Source organism: Drepanopeziza brunnea (genome assembly GCF_022702325.1).
Source record: "Drepanopeziza brunnea f. sp. 'multigermtubi' strain 214-2 chromosome Unknown ctg11, whole genome shotgun sequence".
Taxonomy (NCBI): domain Eukaryota; kingdom Fungi; phylum Ascomycota; class Leotiomycetes; order Helotiales; family Drepanopezizaceae; genus Drepanopeziza; species Drepanopeziza brunnea.
The window spans coordinates 28,678-47,158 of record NW_027094074.1 but is presented as its reverse complement, the minus strand read 5'-3'; positions in this window follow the sequence as shown (position 1 = coordinate 47,158).

Below are 18,481 nucleotides of genomic sequence, written 5' to 3'. Positions count from 1 at the left end.
TCTATGATTTATGGGCCTAAACTGGGTCCGACATTTATTTATGGGGGTAGTACTACTACGTATTTACCCATGATACGAAGTATATGGTAGCTGTGATAATACGCCAGGTCTCCTAAGCGATATTTCCATCAGCGCCAATCCCTTGGCTAACTCCCTTCTTTCCTTCTCATATTACCTCACTTTTTCTTCTTTTCTCTTGGCGCTTCCTTAGGTTCACCGAGGTTGACTACAGTCAACCTTCTTATACTACGTATGTAACTTATAGCTTCCTTCGACCTCTATTCTCGATAATTATTAATCCTAAGTTGTTATCTTGAGATCTTCTTAAGTCCATGTGATCCCCCGCTCTCCCGTAAATACCCCAGGTAATCGCTTAAGATCGCTACAATAGCAATTCAATTTCGATACCTCAAGCATTAAATTATCGCTTAGCACTAGCACGGACTAAAACCTTTAATAAAACCTACGCTAAAACTCTTGCTTTTAATGAGCTCGAAACGGAATAAAGTCTCGCCGATTCGCTTTTTGAATTAACTACGGAAACGAACGCTGTAAGCTATAAGCTTTCGCCTTTTTTTAGATTTCGCGAAAGAAAACCTAGTATTTAGCTTAAAAAAGCAAGCTATACTCCTTTATGCTCTACTATTATACTAACTAATTAAGATATGTACCACGGTACAGGCCTAAGTACGTACCACGGTACAGGCCTAAGTATTACCCCTCGAGGGTGCCTTAAAAGTTTAGTTTCCACTTTAAACCCCCTGTTTTCCCTACCCTCGAGGGGTAATACTTACGCCTGCGACGTAGTAGTATTACACTATCGAAGGTGCCTCAAAAGTTTAGTTTCCACATTAAACCCCCTGGTTGGCTTACCCTCGAAGGGTAATACTTAGGCTTGTACCGTGGTACTACTACGTCCCAGGCGTAAGTATTACCCCTCGAGGGTAAGGCAACCAGGGGGTTTAATGTGGAAGCTAAACTTTTGAGGCACCCTCGAAGGGTAATACTGATAGAATCAGGAGTGCAGAAGGTGTAGTAGATTAGGTATGAGAGTACTGAGAGCTATAGCAAAGGAGTAGCCAAGAGACCAGCCAAAACGCTAGTCCATACAAGGGAATACAAGCAGAACCTAATATTCCAACATCCTCCTTGCTCTTTGACTTTCAATACAAAATTAACAATTGCAACTGATTTTAAATTTCAGCTTCCAAATTGATTTTCTTCTTCGAAGTTCTACCGAAGTTCTAAAGCGAGGTTTCAAGTGATTTTTTACGCTTTTCATAGCAGCAAGCAGGCCTTATTAACTCTTATAATACGCTTTAATCGTATAGTATTTATATCTTTTTTATAAGAAGTTCAGTAATTCGGTAGCTCAAGAGCTTACGTTATAATATAAATGTTGGTGTAGAAGCATCAAAAAGGAGGTGTCGTATAAAAGCCCGACATTAAGGCTAGACCTCATGGTCCTCACAAGGAAGTGCAAAAAAAAATGAGTGGAAAGCTCGTTAATTGTTCTAGCTAAGAGATGTATGCCTTCTTACAAAAGATAGGTCCGCCTAGTATGGCCTTAATGGCCCTGGCAAAAAGCATATCAGGCGAGGTGTTTATATCCGTCCCCTTATAAAATAAGTAGCCGCCCTGTGACGACACGCCAAGTCTTTTGGACGTATCTCCATATGCGTTAAGCTACCTCCTTCCTTTTTCCTTCGTATTCTTCGTATTCTTTTATTCCCTTTTTTTGACCTATAAACTATAATTCACGAGTCCTTAACGCTTTTACTTGCGTATATATAAACCCTAGCTACCTTCGACCTTTACACTCGGTAGTTATTGATTTTAAGTTATATGGTGACAGATGGCGTATACCTAATTAGGTGGAGCAAAGATCAAGGGTCCAAGAGATGGCGATAAAAGTGTTTGATTTATTTAAGAGAGCAAAAGAGCAACTGTAGATATGTATATATATGGTACGTGGCTTTTAAGAAGCTTAGCAGGCACGTGAGAAGCACGTGCAAGACTATATTGCATAACATACCTGTCGGTATACCTATATCGACCTTAGCTAGCTAGCTAGTAATAGTTAAAAGAAGTTCACTCGTGAACCATGGTTTACGGGCCACTTGGCATGCCTCGCTTAGTATTGTAGAAGCACCCAAAAAGATATGCCGCATAAAAGCCTGGTTCTGAGGCTGGATCTCATAATCTTTTGTTGTGCGGAACAGGCATGGTTCCACCCAAGCTATATATGATATGTTATGTGACCTCGCTTAGTAGCGCCCTTGGCACACTAGAGCTCTTAAGTACATATATATAAATCCTAACGAGCTTTTTAAATAAAATATATTAAGTTTCATTTAATTTATAGAATTTCCTTTTGATCTTAATGCTAATAAGCATTATAATTAAAAGCTATATTCGCACTCACGAGCTATTTAATTAATTTTTAACAACTTTCGAATTAATCGAAAGCGGATTTTATAAGTCACTTTAACGCTACTTCGCTATAATTTTTATTTTTGCAATCTGTTTTTTTTAATTATATTTATTCTTTACAACTAATACTTATTACTTTTAAGAACTTTAATTAATTTTTAAAAGCTCTAGTTATAAAATCAATTGCTATAATAATAAACGATAAAGTAAAAGAAATTCTTTTAATTAATAAAACGAACTTTATAAGTCGTAGCGATTTTTTAAGATAGATTACGAATTACAAATACTTTATTAAGCGCTTTAATATAAAACAATACGCAGCTCTTCGTATTAACGTAAAAGAACTTGCTTTTTTTATCGAGCAAATTAAATTAAAAACGAAGTCTATTATAAAGATAATAACGGAGCTTAATAACGAATATTATTAGAATTAAAAACGCTAACGAAAGGCTTAAGATAAATAGCACTTAAAAGCTTTTGCAAACGATCTTAATAGACTTTTACGATTACGCGAAGCTAAGTTCGAAGACGTTTGAAAAGCGTATAACGATAATATAAAAGAATACAATTTCGCTATTATTAATTAAAAGATCTTAAGTAATAAAAGCAATTAAATCATAAACTAAATTAGACAAACGATTAAGAGCTTTATTCTCGAGGAAGCGATCTTAACGGCTATAAAAGCGGATAATACTTTTATTTAATTCTTAATAAAAAAGCTTTAAGAAATATGCCGTCCATCCGACTCGAGCTTTAAGCTATCGATAATACGAAATTATAATAAATCCTTGCAAGTAGTTAAGCAAAAAAGCGTCTTTTTAGCGGTTTAGATTAAAAAACATCGAGCTATTTATAAGTTAGCGAAGATAAACGAGCTTTACGAAACGATAAGCACACTTGCGATAAAAGCATTTTTAAAAGCTATTAGCGAAAAATAATTATTAATTTAAGCGTCGCTAAAGCTCGCAAAGGTCATTCGAAACGATAAGCTATTAAAGCTTTAAAAGCGAACCTTTTACGATTACTTTAATTAATACGAAAGCTAAGTTAACGAAAAGACTAGCAATCCGAACTTTAATCTTTTTAATATTGTAGAAGCATCCAAAAAGATGTGCCGTATAAAAGCCCGGCTCTAAGGCTAGACCTCGTGGTCTTATAAAGAAGTGCTAAAAAAGATAGGTAGAAAGCTCGTTGATTATTCTAGCTAAAAGATGTGTGCCTTTTTATAGAAAATAAGTCCGTCTAATATAGCCTTAATAGCTATAATAGGTACCTTATTAAGCAAAGTGTTTATATCCGTCCTTTTATAAAATAAATAAGCGCCTTCGCTTGCTATTAAGCAAAAGAAAAAAAAGGTATTAAAAAAAGAAAAATTTAATATATAAAAAAAAGAGAGTATCTTGTCTTTAAACTTTAAATATTTAAATTATGCTTCGGCAGCTTCTTTATAATCTTTTTCCGTGCTTACGTTTTTAATTCTTTCGTTTTCTTTAAGCTAAGAAGGTCTTTTTCTTTTAATAAAGCTAGTATTAAACGATAACGTGCTAATAGCAGCATTTTTAAAAGTGAAAGAGCGTATATCGTTTTTGCGCTTATTGCTAATAGCATTATTAATAAGTATGAACTTGGTCGACGAAAAGTTAGCGAAGTTAAAATAAGGTTCGGAGCTATTAATTAAATCGTTTTCGTTTGCGAGCAAGTCATTTAAAGCTTTTATAGCTTTATCGAATGCGCGGTTTAAAGATTTTAGTTAAAAAAATAATGCTTTAAGCTTGCCGATTTAGCTCGTAAACCGTAGTTTACGAATAGATTTCGCACTTTCTAAATTAATTTTTATATTTAAATCGGAGTCGTTAAAAGACAATTTAATCAATCGCAAGCTCTTTTTAAAATCCTTCAATTTATTAGCGTTTATAAAGTCGTTAGCTCGACGGCTTTTGCTTTTAGAAAAGGACTTGGCTTCGTAAGTCTTAGCTTTAGCATTTAAAATAATAATAAATCCTTTTTTAAATGCCGAAAACAACTTCTTTTTATACTTAATAAAGTGTTTTTAAAATTAAGTTCGAGATATAGCAAAGATAACGGTTAATTCCTTTACTATTCGAGGTTCGTTTTAATTTATTCTTTCGATTAAAGCTTTCGATACGTAATTAACGTAATTCAATTAAATTATAACGGCGAAAGGTTAGCTTGATTTATTAATAACTCTTTACCGAAAGGTTAGCGGTATACGTCTTAAGACGATCGTGTAAGCGTGCTTTATAAAGCTGATTTTATTTTCTAAAGTATTATCGTTTAGCAAAGCGGTATAATTATTAAAAAAGATCGCTTATTCGCAAAGCGAATTTTAAAAAGCGTTTATATTTAAAAAAACATTTTGTTTCGTAATAACGGATATAAAAGTAGCGAAATTATTAATTATAGCGAAAAGTTAGCGCGGCGCAATATTCTTAAGAGCATTTAAAGTTTTCGACTTAAGTTTAAAAGCTTTTTATTTAATAGTCTTTTTAAAAGTCGTGTCGTAAGTATAGCTTTTAAGCTAAATAGCTAAGCTTTCGATTTAGCTCTTTACGCCGTAAAGCATTAAATAGTAATTTAAAACTTTATTTTCTATTCGTAAATTACGGTTTACGAATCGTTTAATATTAACGTCGTGCTTAATCGCAATCACTCGAGCATTATTATTGCATTTAAAAAGCTAAAAAGGTTTCGAATAAGCGATAAGCTTATAATTTTCGTTTCGGCGATTAAATAAAGCGGCAAAATATAGCTTATAATAGCTCCGAAGGACTTGTTAAGTTAAAAAGTGCACTATATTAAAAAGTGTATTAATCGAAGCTCTTTTTAAATCACTAGTCCGAAAGTAATGCAAATACATCTAGATCTTTTTGTTTATAATAGTTAAAAAGGTCTAGTTGCCGTGCTTATCGTTTAAAAAAAAAGCCTTTAATATAAGCTAGACTTTTATATAACTACTCGCATCTATAGTATTAAAAAGGCTATTCTTCTAAGCGGTGCCCATTAAGCTAATGCTTTAATTTAGCTTATTAAAATACATCGGCTTAGCTTTAAACTTAAAAAAGCTTAAGCTAAACATTCTTTTAGCTAGAATATTGCTTTTAGTCTTAATAGCGAATATCGATTAATTGTTCGAATAAAGCATAAAATTATTAAAAGCGTTAGTTTAATAAGCTTTAATAAATCGATATAAATTAAAACGGATTATTACTATTGTAAAGCCTTTCGTAGCTAGCCCAAGGTATTTAGCGTATTCGAAAGTATAGACTTCGTAAAAAACCTTATTTAATAATTTAATAGCGGACGATAACACTTTGCAGCTAAAGCAAAGCTTCGTTTAAACGTTCAAGTCAAAGAGTTTTTTAAACTTATTTTTAAATTCTAATACGTTTTTTACTTTTTAAAAGATCTTTATGCAATTGCAATCGTCGTTGTTAAAGCTTAAATTAAAAATCTCGAATAGCAAAAAGTAATTTACTACCTTGCTCTTTTCCTTATTTATTTTTATTTAGCTACGACGGTCGAAGAGTCGTAAGATCGCGTTATTAAAAAATTCGTCTTTTAAAAGCTTGCGGATCTAATTAATAGCCTTTTTAATTGATTCCGCGGCAATTTGCGAAGCATTATCGATATTTTCGTTTAAGTTTAAGCGGTCGAAAGCTAATTAATAAAAGTCTTAGCAAAAGTTAATAAAAGCTACGTCTATACTTATAAAGTCTTTAATCTCGACGAGTTCGAAGCAGCGGTTTAATACGGCTTTTGCTAATTCGTATTCGAGGCTATTTCTTTTTTTAACGAATAATGCTAATAGCAATTAATTCTCGAGCGGGTCGCGTTGTACTTTAAATGCAAAAGCTAAAAAAGAGCTCGCGTCGATAGACTTGCGTAAAGTAGATATAATCGAAGCAATCAGTTTAGCGTTCGAAAGCTTATTAGCAAAAGATAATATCGATTTTTAAGACAAAGCTAATAATAGCGAAAGGCGCGTAATAAGTGATTTAAGTAAAAAGGTCTTAAAAGCAAAGGGTTGATTTAATCCCGCTTTAATTGCTAAGTTATTTAATATTTATAAACTATAATTTACGAATGGAAGTTCGAACTCGAGTTTTTTTTATAAAACGAAATTTCAAGTTTAATTTTCGTCGGCAAACTTTATACGTTTTTTAAGCTCGTTGTATTCGCTTTTAATATTATCGAAAGCTAAAATTAATAAGCTATATAATAAGACTTTTAATCTTAGCTTCTTTAAAAGTCCTTCGTTAAGAATAGCGATCTTATTTTTTTATTTGATATTAATCTTATTTTCTACGGTCTAGCAAATAAAGTTAATTATCGTAGCGTTAAGCTTAATAAACTTGCGTCTTCGAGCTATATTAGCTATAGTCTTTTAAAAAGCGACGTAAGCAATAATATAGTAATTGATAACTTGGATAGCGTAAGCGTTAAAGATGCAAGTCTTTAGAATAACGCTTAATTAGCAAGCGCTGCGAACTAAAATGCATATAGCTTTAAGATAATCGTCGTATAGCAATTAGCTTTTAACGCCGTCGAAAGCTCTCTTGATTCGTTTATATCTTTTAACGTTCTTATTGCGTAAAAAGTAAATAACGGTAACTTTAATAATAAATTAATCGTAAATCGAAAAAAAGTCTTCGGCGTTTATATTCTTTTTTACGCATTCGGCTCGCAAGAATTAATCGTATTATAAGATCAAGTCATTTTCTTTACTTAATTTATTATTAAAATCGAAAGTTGCTACTTTAAGCATAGCTAGTTGATTAAAGTTGCTTATTTAACGATAAGTTTAAAAGAATTTATCGAAAGTCTTAATAACTCGTCTTTTAAACTTTAGCTCGAAACTCGATTATCGGACCAAAGCAGCTTGCTCTTCGCTTATTAATAAGCTAAAAAGTGTATCTCGGACAAAAGCTTTTCTTTTAACGGCGGCTAATTTAAAAAGCATATTTAATTCGTGAACTACAATTTATAAGTTAAATATAAGATGATAAAATAAAGCTAATAGTAATAATGATTAACTAAGTAATAATTAAAGGTCGTTAATATTAATATAGTTTTATATAATTGTAAAAAGGGAAAGTGATAATGATATTATTATAATTGTTATTATATAAAAAAAGAAAATGTTAAGAAAAAGAAAAGAAGAGCTTTCTTATATAAATACATTTATAAAAAGGACTTACTTTTTCCAATAGCAATTCACTTTCGAATATACGTAATTAAGCACGCTTAAAACAAAAAAACAATCTTAAATAAAAAATAGAAAATAGCCGTATAAGCTTAAAACAAATGAAAAACAATCAAACAATAAAAACAATTTATATAAAATAAGTAAATAGCTAATAAAGTAAAAAGAATAAAGAAAGAACAAAAAATATAATAAAAAGCAAGTCTAAAAGTAAAAAAACAAACGTAAAAAATACCCTTCCTTACTAAAACAAAAAGAGTGATTATTAAGAGCACGTCCTTTTATAAAATAAGTATAAAATAAAAAAAAGATAAGAAAGTAATAAAAACAAAATAAAAAACAAATTAAGAAATAATTTTATAAGCTAGTTTTTATTCCTTCGAAAGTATTAAAAGAATGATTTAAAAGTTAATAGACTTAAGTTTAAAGATCACCTTTAAGTTAAGTAATTTACTTTTGCCGTCGTCGAAAGGCTTGTATTTATTAAGATTTAAGTTATTTAAAAAACCCGAATCTTTTTTTTCTTTTTCTTCGTTGTCGTTAAAAAGAAAAAAGGTTTAATCGCAGCGATAAAATCGTTTAAATCGGTTGGCTGCAAAGGTGCTTTTAAGCTTAATCTTATCGGTTTTTTAAAGTTTATAATATCCTTTATTATAAGCTTTAAAAACGATATAAAGTCTTAGCTACTTGTAATCTAGCTTAATATTTGCAGATATATCGATGCTTCGTTTAACGTTATAAAAAAGTATTAAGTCTTTCTTTTTAATAAGTTCCGATTTCAAGACTTTAATTTATTCTTAAATAGCTTTAACGGTAAATCGATAACGCTTTTTCCTTAAAATGATCTCGTCGATATCTTCGTCTCGAAGTTTTAATTATTTAAACCTTATAGCAAGCAAGTCAACGCGAGATCGAACCTTTTGCTATAGCAATAACTTTTAAATTAACTATCGTAATTTTAAAAGTAGCTTAGCTTTTCGTTCGTAATTCAAGAAGAAAAGGGTAACTTTAATAAGTGCGTATATCGATGTCCGGACCGCAAAAAGCATTCTATTGAATTTACGAACTTAATTTTTAAATCCTTTATTTATAACTTTTAATAAGCTATTCAAGATATCCTTATGTCCTCTTTTAATTATTCTATTTGCTTTCGAATTATAGCTTAAGATTTAGACCCTTTTGATCCCGTATTTAATAGCGAAAGCCTTAGCAATTGCTTTGTTTTCGAGTCTTTTATCGATAATTAGTCTTTCGAATAATCCGTAGCGATAAACGATATCTTTTTAAAAGAACTTAGCAATAGATTCGGCGTTAGCTAATCGAAGTAGTCGCTTTTCTAGCTATTTAAATAGATCTTTTTTAGCTAATACGAAGCAGGTCATCCTTTTATCGATAGTAAATACTCGTAATACGTTTAAGCTAACTTTCGATTATATTTAAGTAAGCTAAGTCGAGTACAAAAGGTTTTCTATTCGTTTAGCTTTGCGTTTCTAATAAAGCTTATAGCTTTAAACGAAAGCCTTACAATCTTCGTAGCATTCATTTTAAAAAAAGAGTTTTAACGTATAGTAATAAGTTGATTCAGCTCTTTTATATTCGGATTTTTAATAAGCGTCGGAAATAGCAATATAGCATCTTTAAGTTCCGTTAATAATTAACTTAATCGAATAAAAATTGTTTGCTCGCTTATAAAAGTAATTATTTTTAATTAAGTAGTTAAGTGCTTTGTTTTTAAACTTTTAAAAGTCGTAAGTCTTGATCGAGGAAAAGCGTTTAAAAGTGATAAAAAACTAAGCGATAAGCTCGAAGTCGAATAAGTAATCGTGCTTTAAAACTCTCTTTTTAGCTCGTAAACCGTAATTTACGAATCGTTTAATCGAGAATATTAAAATAATGCTCAATTCGTTAATAATTTAATCGTTAATATCTTTTTTTTCTTTTTTTTTAATATTTAAAAGATGCTCTCTTCCTTTTTTAAAAAGACCGTTCGCCGCTGTGTTTTTAATCTTAAAGATATGCTTGATTTTAAAATCTATTAATTTTATTTACGCAATTTAATTCGTAACGAAAGCTTTAAGCAAATCGCTCGCTGATCCGTTAAATTGATCAATTAATACTTTAGCGTCGGTTTTTAAAATGAAATGAACTTCGTATAGTTCGCTTTTTATTTTTTTTATAGCTTTTAAAGCACCGCGGTATTCTCGCTTAATCGCGTCGTATTTGCTTTTCGCAAGATTTTAAAGACCACTTTCGAACTTAACAAGATATCGCTTTTTATTAAAGTCTTTTTGCTATAATACTGCTTTTTATCTTTTAAAACTAGCGTTTATCGTTAAGTAAATTTTCTTTCTTTTTTTGTTATAATCGATCTTAATAAAAGCGAAAGCAAAAAGCAAAGCTTTTTTAAGCAGCCTTATCGCTTCTTATTAAAGCTTTAACTATTCGAATTCGACCTTCTTTTTTATAATCGCGTAAATTAAAGCAGCAATCGTAAAAAAGTTTTTAATTTAGATTTTATAATAGACTACGATTTTAATAAAAGCTTAGGCTTTCGATACATCTTTGCATTTAATCTATTTTAATATCTTTTTAATTTTAATGGTTTAAAAGTAGCGTCCTTCGCTATCCGTAACGAATTTAACGATATTAAAGCCGAGCATGCAATATTAAGACTTCGTTTCGACGATCGTTTTAGCTTTTTTAAACTTTATAAGCATCTTATCGATATTTTAAATATATTTTAAAACGAATCGTCGTATTTCGAGCAAAACTTCTTCGTAATTATAAAAAAATCGCGATCTTTTAACTCTTACGTTATTTATATAAAGCAAGCAGACGTTAAGAATATAGTTTATAAAGATCTTATAAATGACTTTAACGAATTAAGCGATCGAATTAATAGCATTTATAAGTATTTAAGTCATCCGAAGCAATCCGATAAGCGTTTAAATAGCTATTATATCCTTAGACTTAACGTCGAAAAAGAATTAATTATATTTAAAAAAGAAATCTAAAAATATAGTTATCGTAAAACTAGCAAATTCGTTCGAGAACTAATCTACGTTCGAAGCAATATTAGCGTTTTTAATTGTAATACGGTTCATTTTAATTATAGCAATAATCAGCTTGTATTTTCTTTTCTCTTTTTTTGCTATAATAAACCACTTGTTCCGATAAAAGCCTTAATATAATTCGAAAACCTTTTACTTTAATCGCTTTTTTAATATAATAATAACTATTTCTTATAAAGCTTTTAATATCGTAAATGTTTTCTTTTATTAAGCTTCGTAAAGCACCGTTTTGATTTTTTAAAATAGCATAACTTCTTTCCGGACTTAATTAAGATAAATAAAATCTTAAGCTATTGCTTTCTTTCGATTTAAAAAGCATTAATAAAATAGCTTTCTCTTTTCCGAGGTAATTTAAGAGCTAATCGTAAGTGCTTCGAATCGTTCCTTCGTTAATCTTAATTCAATTTCTAAGTCGGAAAACTTGCTAATAAAGTATTTCGAAAAAGGTTTTTTAAGCTTAAAAAATCTCGCTTTTTTATCTTACTTAAACCAATTATCGATCCTTTTAAGTATCTTTTTATTCGATACTTTTAAATCTATCGATCTAACCTTTTTCGCTTTCTTTTTGTATATCGTATTAACTTTTATTATATTTTTTTTAAAAGGTTCTTATCGTTATCGATAATAAATATAAAATTTTTCGATTTATCGAGTTTAATTGCAAATATTTTTAATGTTTTTAATTTTAATAAGTTTTGCTTAATATTAAATTGAATTGTTTTTTTATAATTTTATTGTTTTTATACCGATCTATTCGTAAATTATAATTCACGGGCGGAATTTCTTTTTAAGCTTCTTTTTAACTTAGCATCTATTTTAGCTTGCATGCTAGCTATTAATTTCTTGAGTCTTCGACTAAATTCGACTTATCTTTTATAATAATAATTTATTTTTAAGTAAATCGATCGTAATTTTAAAAAAAGACTTTTATCGTGCTATTATCGAAATAAAAAAAAAAGAATTAAAATTCCAAAAAGAAAAGCATACTTAAGATGACCTCGTGATTGCTATTATTAATAATAAAGAAATCGGCGTAGTTAGTAATTCCGCTAATAATAACTTCGACGTCGTTTATTTATTTATCGAAGTTATAAAGATCTTTAGATACGATTATATAAACTAAGGCTCGATCCGTTATAATAAATAGTTTAGTTATCTTAGCTATTTTTTTATTTATTATATTAACTTTAAATTTATTATCGAGAAAGGATTTGCTTTTAATTATACCGTCGATATTAATAAAAACTTTTAAAGTCTTTATCGCCATTTCGAAGCAATTGCGAGCGATAAGTTATTTGCGAATTTGCGTTGTTAAGAGGTTTAGCTTGCCTTTTTTATTCCGATTTAAACGTTTAACAATTAAGGCGTTCATAAAAATAAGCTTATCTTAAAAGACCTCTACGTTTTCCTTAGCATCGAAAACCATTAGAATATAATAGCTTAATAGCTTATCGAAGCGAGAGCTAAATCCAAATAGATCTTTAATTTAAACTTCGATTCTCGATTTTATAATCGCCGCTATTGCTTTTTCTTAAGCTTTAATAATAACGTAAAGGTTAATAAACTTCTCTTGTTTATAAGTCTTTTTTTTTCTTCTTTTTAATACTCGCTAAATGATCTTAACCTTTTTTTTTATATCTTTTATAGCTTCGTCGGCTTTAGCTAATTTAAAAGACTTTTTTTTAATTATACTATCGAACAACTTATCTTTAAAATCTATTTTTATAGCAATACTCGATTCTTAAAAGGCACGAGCTTTAAGAGTGCCGTAATTCTTTTTCTTTTATTATCGGATATTCTTCTTGATCTTAATAAGCTTAGATCTTTCCGAAAGCGAAAAAAGCTTTTTAACTTTGTCTTTTGCGGCGGCGTTAATTTCGATCGAAGCGACTTTTATATTAAATAAGTAGCTAAATGTATTAATCTATTTTATAATATTAATATTTTTAATATCGATTAATCTTTTAAAAATAATAATAAGCTCTTTTAACTAGTTGGTTAATTGCTAAGCATTTTAATCGAGCTAATATTAAGCTGGCTGCTAGATTAATTGTTAATAAGAAAGCAAGTGTTTATAAATCTTAAGTCCGTTAATAAATCGATTTTTTAAAATGTTATCGTATTTCGTTTTACGAACGTTTAATACGATAAATCTAAATCAAGTCTTTCTTTGCTTTTTTTAAATAATAAAAGCACCGATCCTTTTAAGTCTTAAGCAAAAGCGTTCGTAATTATTAATATAAATATATCTTTTATTAATTATGTTTTTAAAAGCCTTATATTTATTTCGATATTAATAAAAAGCTTGAATTGTATTTTTAAAGTTTTCGCAAAAGCTATAGTCTTGCATTTAGTTTCCGTATCTTTTACTTCTTCTTTTTCTTCGTTTTTATAGTCCGTAGCCGATAGCAGCAATATAAACTCTACTTTCGAAGCTAACTTTACTTCGAGCATTTTAAGCGGTATACTTAATAAAAGCTTCGTCGTAATCTTCGAATCGAACTTAAAGCTGAGATTAAATAAAGCGTCGAAAAATTAAGTTAGCGACTTAGTTTTTAAAGTAATTAATTCGATTATAAATCGCATTAATTTGCAAGTTAAAAAACTTTTTAATTATAAAACCTACTTTATTAATTTTCTTTTTTTCATTTATAAATCGTAATTTACAAGTGAACGGCATTATTACTAAAGCTTTTTTAACGGACTTAAAAACGCTAGCTAGCTCGATATGCTTTTTAATTAAAGTCCGAATATCTTTAATAAAGTTAACTAAAAAAGACTTTTCCCGATTTATAGCTTCGATAGTCTTAGCACTTTAATCGGTTTTAAAAGCGAATGCGACGAAGTCGTCGAAAGCGGCATAAAAGTCTAAATCGAGTTCGTCGACTTTATAATGCTTAATCGTTTTATTTTTAATTCCGACGAGCAATTCGAAAAAAAATAAGCAGCTTTATTCGGTTTTGCTTAAGAAGTGCATTAAAATAAGTCTTTTAAAGACTCGAAAGAAAATGCGATAATAGTTTTTCAAGTTATTAATATCTTGTTTTTGCATAGCAAATTCTTATAAAAAAGCGACCGAGTCTTTAATCTACTAAATATCGTTTTTACGAAACTCGGCTTTTAAAGCTTTAACGAAAGCAGCTTAATCTTTTTTAATTTTCTATTCGAGCAAGCTTTTAATAACTTCTTTGCAAAGGTTATCGCAATAACGAAAGAGCTTAACGAACCGATCGTTTTTAAAGATATTAAAGTTATTATAAGTCTTTTTATACTTTTCGATAAAGTCGATGATATTAATACTATTAAAGTAAAAAGCTCTTAAAGCACTTAATAATAGTATGCGAATAGTTATAAAAGCGTGAAAAATAGCTAAGTCGATTATAATTAGCGCAAGGCCTAATAAAAAAGCAAAAGGAAAAAGAGTAATATAAATCTTAAAACTAATATTGATTTTAAAAAGCATTTCCGAAGCAAGTGTTTTCGATAAAAGTAAAGGTTTTAATTAAAAGTCGAAGTAAAATAAAAATGGTCCGAAGCTTATAAGAATACGATTAAAAGATTTAATAAATTTAAAAGATTTTAACGAAAAGAAAAGTAACTTTACGCCGATTTTAATATTAAAAATCTTAAGAAAGTTTTCGATATTTTAAAGATTAAATATATATATATGCTAAAAATGATCGAGTTAATAAAAGGTTTTTAAATTGTTTGATTTTAATTCGTAAATCGAGTTTACGAGCTAAATAAGCGATTTTCGTAAAGTATTTTCGATCCGAAATTAAAAAAAGTAAACCCTTTGCAAAAGTAAACTAATAATTAAAATCAAAATTATAAAAAACCTAAGAATCAATTGATTAGCTTCGCTAATAACTCCGGACTATATTAATTGCTTTAATTTAAGATAAAAGCTAAGGTATAAAAAAGTATTTTTATTAATAAATGAAAATTCTTTTTTATTAATAATAAAAGAGAGTTTTTGCCGAAGGATCGAAATATTGCACTTCGGCCATTTTAGCGTTTCGATGTTCGAACTTATCGGAAATAAGGTTTTAATTATCTTAAAGTTGTAGTTGTAAAATGTAAAAAAGATTGAATAATAAACGAAGATCAACTTGATTGCGAATCAAGCGATTATAATAAGCTGTATAAAAATAAAGACTAAAGGTTTAAATCTTTGCGTAAGTCATTAATGTAAAAGCATTTAAAAAGATATACCGTATAAAAGCCTAGCTTTAAAGCTAGACCTCGTAATCTTATAAAGAAGTGCTAAAAAAGATAAGTGGAAAGCTCGTTAATTGTTTTAGCTAAGAGATGTGTGCCTTCTTATAGAAGATAGGTCCGTCTAGTATGGCCTTAGTGGCCATGGCAAGTACCTTATCAGGCAAGGTGTTTACAATATATTCGTTATTTTTAAAGATCAAACGATTCGCAGCACTTTTTGTCGGTATATCTATATCGACCTTAGCTAGCTAGTAGCAGTAGTTAGGAAAGCTCACCCGTGAACCATGGTTCACGGGCTACTTGGCATGCCTCGCTTAGCATATTAGCAGTTAAGGGACCCTTAACTTGATAAGTAAGCCTATTAGTTAGCTAGTATGGAAGGGAAGAGCTCCGACATATACTTAACGTCAAATTAAGAGATATATATGAATATAGCTATAATAGAATCGTAGGTGAATAAAGGGGGAAAAGGAGGACGATCGAAAGACACTCGAATGTGTGCTATGAGTACGTGTATTGTATTATGTATGATATTGTAGTGATTTAAAAAAGAACCAACTACTCGTTTATATAAGAGCTTGCACGTGACTTAACTACGTGACTTAATTACGTGACTTAACTACGTACTTAGCAAGGCTAAAGCATATAGCGCACTTACGTAATAAAAGTGCTTAGCATTAATATTATATACATAGATAAAATAAATATAAAGCCTTAACTTTATTATATACGTTCTTTTTTCGAATCAGATTCGCTTTCGAGTCACTTTTTATTAAGGTAGTAAGGTTAAGTTTGCAAAACGAGCATATGGCCGAATTGCATAGTCGCAATACGATTTTAAAGTATTACTTAATAATGCATCGCCGGATCGGTATTAGTACGGGGCGTATATGATATAATAAAGAAGATAAGAATAGCAACGAGAATGCAAGATAATTTTTCGGGTCCAATTTTCTTTTATATCTTTTATAGCTTTTTTATTTAATTATAAGAATAATATTAATCCGAGCGTTGGTATTATTATTAAGATAAGCGTGCGCCGGTTTGGGCGGTCAAGTGGTGACGCATTATCGAATCGGTAATAGCGCGGGGCCTAAAGCGGTAACGTAATAAAAAAAATAAAAGCGATAGTATATACTCGAAGTCTTGCTATAAATAGTACCTTTTTCTTATATTAACTTTATACTTTTCTATTTTTTCTTTAGCATTACTACTTATCAACTTTATCTTTTATTATTATATTATCGATTTGCTTTCGGTGCGTAAGCTACGCAAGCAAAACTATCGATAATGCTACGAATCGATGCATCTTCTCCGCCGATAAATCTATTAAATGCAAGCGTTGCCGTGCTATTAAGTCAACTTACATCTTCGTAAGTTATTTTACCTTTCGTTTTATACTCGTTCTAATTCTAATTCGATAGCTCTTCGCAAAAGTCGTTAATATTAGCATAGTCTTAATAGATGCGATAACGGTTATAAATAATAAAATTAAGACGGCCGACGACGTTTTTCGTAAAGGCATAGTTGCAAATAACTTTTTTATAAAGACTCGCTGTGCTTTCGCTTCTCGAGTTAATAATGCTTTCTCTTTTTTTCGGGCTCGTATCGCCGCTACTTTCTTTGCCGCCGCTAATGCTAAAGGTCTTTTAGCTAGCTTAAATTTCGTTTCGGCGTTACGCTTACTTGCCGCCGCTGCTATCGCCGATTTAGCTTCGCTAAACTTGCTGCGTTAGATTTTAGCTGTAATAAATCGAAACAATACTTTATTAAGTAATTTTTTTAGCCGCGTAAGTATATATTGCGATCCTTTTATGATTCTCTTTCGATTTGATTATAATAAATTACTAAAAAGTCCTTGTTTTCTTTATCTTTATCTTCGAAATCGCTAGCACTTTTTTAAGCAAAGAGGCTTCGCTAAAGTGCCCGCTAAGCTTTTAATCGTAGCAATACCGGTAGTTCCTTTTCGCGAGGTTTTAGCCGTAGCAATACTCGTAGTTTTACGAAGAGTTCGAGTCGTAATAACATCGATAAGATTTCGAAAGGTAAGAGCAATGCTTAAGGTGCTACGGAAGGCTTTCGCATTATTTTATTTAGCTTTAAGTTATAAGGTCGGAAGGGTTTTTATCGCGTATCGGCAGCTTGCTAGGTAATTAATGCAATGGATTTTTCGTATGCTTTTCTTAATTAGCCTTCGAATAAGGTCCGCTTTATATATATGATATGCTTGTATATAATAGATCGAAGGCATATAAATATGATAACGTAAAGCTTTTTAATATAAAAAAGAAAATAAAGAAAGTGTAAAAAGAAAGAAAACAAAGAAAATTAAACTTAAATAAAGAAAAATCAAAAAATTAAATTTAAATTCGTCTTTTTTTCACGTATAGTTATGCTTTTATAACTTAATTACTTTTTATTGCTTCTTTATTACTGCTTTTAAAAACTCTTGCGTATTAGCTCCGTTGTTTTTCTATAAAGCTAGGTAATCGAATAATAAATCTATTTGAGCGCTTGATTTAAAGGCCGGACTCGGCTATTTTATTTAATAAAAGCTATTTTAGAGATCTTTTTATATAAGGCTTAAAGCGAAGTAGTAATGCTTTAAGAGTGTATCGCACGTAGAACTTTTTTAATCGATTGCCGGCAAATGTTTTATTTAATAAGGCTTCGTCCTTTCTTAGCTCTTTTAACTTATAGTATCCTTTTATATTTACCGACGAAATTTAATAAAGGCTAAGCTATCGAAAATCCAGCTTTTTAACGTTAGATATATTTATTTTACGTATCGAGTCGTGCTTAAAGACTAAGTCATTTACTTTTAAAGATTTAATTCGGAAGTTCTTTTTATTATTAAAAGCATCTTTTCCTTTTTAGCGGCAGCGGGTTTTTTTAAGTATAGCTTTTATAATATCTTCGTTTCGCATCCGAAATTAGCGTGCTTTTAATTCGATAAGCTTAGCACGGTTAATTATTAGCTTTTGAAATAACGTAGCTTAAGATTAAATTCAAGTTTTAATCGAAAGCATTGCTTTTTTGCCGTATATTATATAAAAAAAGGTGAATTTAATAAGAGTATGCATCGAAGTGCGGTCGGCGAATAAAACGGCTAGCAATTGCGCAATCTAATCGGTGCTTTTAAGCTTATTTAATGCGTTTTTAATTGATCCGTAGCTGCGTTTTATTATTTTATTCGCTTAAGAGTGGTATATTAAAACTACGATTCGATTGATTTTTTAATTATTAAGTAAATCGATTACCTTTTTTTTAAACTCCGAATCTCCGTCGATTATTAATTAAAAGAAAATCTTATAACGGCAAATGATATCTTTTTAAATAAATTTAGCTATCGAAAGCGAGTTTCGGGTCCGAATCGCTTTTATTTCGATTTATTTATTTATATTATCTTTAATAATAATTAAGTAGCTTTTGCTATTGCGTATAAGTAAATAAGTAATATCGATAGCTTAGCATTTTATTAAGCTATTAAATCGAGTAAAATATAATAGTTTTTCGAGCTTATTAGCTGCTC